Source organism: Trachypithecus francoisi, unplaced genomic scaffold (assembly GCF_009764315.1).
Source record: "Trachypithecus francoisi isolate TF-2019V2 unplaced genomic scaffold, Tfra_2.0 Lachesis_group8, whole genome shotgun sequence".
Lineage (NCBI taxonomy): Eukaryota > Metazoa > Chordata > Mammalia > Primates > Cercopithecidae > Trachypithecus > Trachypithecus francoisi.
In genome coordinates, this window is record NW_022681473.1 from 18,721,364 (window position 1) to 18,725,876 (window position 4,513).

The following is a 4,513-nucleotide window of genomic DNA, read 5'->3' on the forward strand; positions in this document are numbered from 1 at the left end:
TGTGATCTCGGCTCACTGCGACCTCTGCCTCCCAGGTTTAAGTGATTCTACTGCCTCAGCCTCCCGAGTAGCTGGGATTACAGGCACTCGCCACCACGCCTGGCTAATTTTTGTAGTTTTGGTAGAGATGGTGTTTTGTTTTGCCATGTTGGCCAGGCTGGTCTTGAACTCCTGACTGCAGGTGATCTGCCTGCCTTGGTCTCCCAAAGTGCTGGGATTACAGTGGCGTGAGCCACCGTGCCCGGCCTAGACAGCAACTTTTATTGACGTGGCCGTGCACAGCAGCAGCAGAGGTACCGCTGCTGGCAGAGCAGTGTGCACAGAGTAGCAGCTCAGAGGCAGTACTGCACTCATATTTATACCCACTTTTAATTATATACAAATTAAGGGGTGATTTATGAAGAAATTCTAGAATGAGAGTGGTCATTTCAGGGTCAAGATTATTGCCCTGGAAAGGAGTGGTAACATCTGGGTGTTGCCATGGGAACAGTAAACTGACATAGCACCCTTGTGGGCGTGTCTTATAGAAAGCTGCTTCTGCCTGGGACCTGTTTTAGTTAGTCCTCAATTTGATCTGGTATGTGAGCCCCACCTCCAGAGCCGAGTCCTGCCTCCCACCTCAAGACCCCAGTGTCTAAAAAAAAAGAAAAATCTCCAGGTGACAAACTGCACCCACTCAGAGCTTCCCATCAAGCTTTCAGTCTCTCTTTTTTTGTTGTTGCTCAAGTTAAAACAAGGTTTAAACTGACAAATAATAACTGTGTATATGTTTGGGGTACGATGTGAGGTTTTGCCTCCCACTGAATGTGCACACTCAGCCTAGGATCACTAGACACGCGAGGGAAGCCTCTCGACAGGAGGGAGACCACAAAAGATGGACAAAGGAAACGGAAAAGAAAAAGAATCAGAGCAAGGAACGAGAGAAAAAGTCTAACAGTTTTTCTCAGAGGTGAGAGGATATTCATTCGGGTTTCTGCTCAGATATCACCTCATCAGAGAGACTTCTGGCTACTCTGTCTAAAATAGTATCTCCTCTTACTCCCTTCCCCCTTACTCTGCCTTGTTTCAGAAAGGAGGACAGACAAACGGAGGGGAGAAAACTATTAAAATAAGTAATAAGAAAACTTTCCCCAGAAGTGCAGATTCTGAATTTCCAGTATGAAAGGGTCCATTGAGCGCCAAGAACAATGAAGGAAAAAAGGTCCCACTCAGGCCTACGTAGCATTGTGAAATTTCAGAACTCCACAGATAAAGAAAAGATCCTAAAAGCTTCCCGAGAGATAAAAAAGAAGATTTTTACAAAGGATCAGCAATCAGAATTGCCTCAGACTGCTCAATAAAAACATCAGAAGCTAGAAGAAAATAGAGCGAGGCATCAAAATCCTGAGGGAAATGATTCCCACCTATAATTTCATATTCTGCTCAATTATCAATTAAGTATTGAAGGGAAACAAAGACATTTTTAGACATGCAGTTTCTCCACTTGATCTTAGCCAAAAGGCCGAGAAGCGATGACATGCAGTTTTTCAAAAGGTGTGCTTCCCACTTTCTTGGAAAAAAACAAGAAAGAGGGAGACGGGGGAACCAGGGGATCCCAAAACAGGACGGTGGCAGAGGAAACTTCCAGGATGATGGAAAATGGAAGCAAATCAGCCCAGATGGAAGGAGAAGGGCCTGGCACGGTGGCTCACACCTGTAATCCCAGCACTTTGGGAGGCCAAGGCGGGCAGAGCACTTGAGATCAGGAGTTAGAGTCCAGCCTAGCCAACATCGTGAAACCATGTCTCTACCAAAAATATCAAAATTAACCGGTCGTGGTGGCACATGCCTGTAATCCCAGCTACTCGGGAGGCTGAGGCAGGAGAATCGCTTGAATCTGGGAGGCGGAGGTTCCGGTAAGCTGAGATCGCACCACTGCACTCCAGCCTAGGTAACAGAGAAAGACTCTGTCTCAAGAAAAATAAATAAAAAATAAAAAAAGAAGGAGAAGGACAGAGGGTTCCAGGAGGATGATCAGTGAGAAAAAATGGAATGGGTAGATTATCTGAATTTCTTGGTGTGTGGAAATGTTAAAAGGCTCTTAGAAGATCTAAGAAAAGTTATTGTTACATATCTACAATAGCAAGCAAATTTTAAAAAAGAAAGAGACCTAATTACTAACTTTAGGGAAAATAAAAAGTTGTACAAGAAGAGAAACATATCTTGGTCTCAGTGGGCTCAATTGAATAAAAATAACATAATCATAATAAGATAAACATTGAGTGTTAACTTAAGCAAGAGGTGTACAACATTGAGTATAAGAGGGGAACAGGAAGTACTTTAAAAAGCTAACTGCTCATTCATCAGGCTGGTCCAGAGATGACGGGTCAAACCAAAAAATGGAGACGGTGACTAAGCCTGTTCTTTGGACTTCTGAAGATAAATACCATAAAATACGTACAACAGAGTGATTGTGGTCACCTCCGGGGTAAAGGGAAGGAAGGCATTACTATTTTTTGTTAAAGGTGTTTTTAGTAACCTTTGGACTTTTTTTTCTTTTCCTCAACTTGTATTTCAAGTTCGGGGGTCCATGTGCAGGATGAGCAGGTTTGATACATAGGTAAACGTGTGCTGCGGTCGTTTGCTGCACAGATCATCCCATCACCCAGGTGTTAAGCCCAGCGTCTGTTAGCTATTCTTCCTGATGCTTTCCCTTCTCCCACGGGACTTTTGTGTTTTTTATTTACAATAATTTTTTAAATTTTACAGACAGGGTCTCAGTATGTTGCCCAAGCTGGTCTTGAACTCTTTGGCCTCAAGCAATCCTCTTGTCTCAGCCTCCAAGGTGTTGGGTTTACAGGCATGAGCCATGGCACCCTGCTCTTTGTTTTCTTCTGTTTTTTTTTTTTTTTTTTTGCTTTGTTTTGTTTTGCTTTTTCTGAGACATTGTCTCACTCTGTAGCCCAGGCTGGAGTGCAGTGGTGCAGTCGAGAGTCACTCCAGCCTCGAACTCCCGGGCTCAAGCAATCCTCCCACTTCAGTCTCCTGAGTAGATCTGGGACTACAGGCACATGCCACCACTCCCAGCTAATATTTAAATTTTTTGTAGAGATGGGATCTCACTATGTTGCCCAGTCTGATCTCAAACTCCTGACCTCAAGCCATCCTCCCGCTTCAGCCTTTCAAAGTGTTGGGATTACAGGCATGAGCCACTGCATCTGGCCTTGACTCAGTGCAATAATTACTTTGAGAAAAGTAAAGATGAAGTGTAAAAACTGCCTCTCATGTAGACAGTTCACATTTACCCCTCTTTATCTGCCAGTGTGAACAAGAATAAAATTGCTGCTGGAGGGAAGACCTGGCTCATGCTTGTGCTGCTGAGTTTGATTTAAAGGGGCCTAGAAAGGTTGTCCTGCTCCTAAATCTCACCTTTTCTGATGACGGATGTCCCACCATTCTGTGGTGACGATGGGGAGAGACAGCGGCGGGCTGGAGTTGGAGGATTTAGATTCAAATTTAATTTCTGCCACGCATTAGCCCAGTGATGTCAGCAAAATAACATATTTTAACTATCCCCTGAGCACTCACCAGGACTCAGGGTCGACCCTGGGAGTACATATCCCTGTCTTCAAGGAGTTTAAAGAGGGGGTGAGTCAGTTTCTTTATAGGTAAAATGGGAATTCATTGATTCACTTATTCAGTAGATACTGAGCACATACTGTGTGCAGGAACCTTGTCTTGAGCTGGGACAGAAAGCCAGGAGCATTTGGCCTCTGGGCAGGAGCAGCAGTGACAGAAGCTTGGGTTCTAGGCGGCCAGACCCGCAAAGCACGTGGAGGACTGAGGGACAAAGGTGAGGCCAGGAGCTCACCACTCTGCAGCAGAGGCCCAAACTCAAAGGCATTGTGTGTGGAGGGGGTGCAGGGCATGGTGGATCAACAGTGCCTGCTTCACCCCACACTGACTGAGCGGTGTCACTATATTTTCCTTCCAAGAACTATCTTCAGTGGTCCAGGAGTTTAGGATTTTAGAGGAGAAGGTCCTGAAAAAACATCTAGGCCACTCATTCCCACAGTTTTGCAATTAATAAATCAGTGACCCTCCCAAACTGACTGGGGAGCCAACCGAGTTACCAACTTCTTGCTCACTACATAAAGATGTGGGGAGAAAACACGGAGCGATCCTCAGCTACCATCTACCTTCATTTCACAAAAGAAAGGGCCACTTCCCATCCATGAAACAGGAAGCATATGCACCATGAAATACTATGCAGCCATAGAAAGAATGAAGCCATGTCCTTTGCAGTAACATAGATGCAGCTGGAGGCCATTATCCTAAGTGAATTAATGCAGGAACAGAAAACCAAATTTCACATGTTCTCACTTACAAGTGGGAGCTAAATATTGAGGAACACATGGTCACAAAGAGGGGGACGATAGACAGTGGGGACTACTAGGGGAAGGAGGGAGAGTGGTGGCTGAGGATAGAAAAACTGCCTCTTGGGTACTATGCTCACTACCTAGGTGACAAAATC

At 45.0% G+C, this 4,513-nt stretch overlaps 1 non-coding gene across 1 annotated transcript; it reads right to left on the bottom strand.

The window, feature by feature from the left end:
- Positions 1-1,313: 1,313 nt before the first annotated feature.
- On the bottom strand, positions 1,314-1,513 carry LOC117081920. Its single transcript, XR_004436380.1, has one exon. It is a non-coding gene; the product is annotated as a U2 spliceosomal RNA (small nuclear RNA).
- Positions 1,514-4,513: the final 3,000 nt, after the last annotated feature.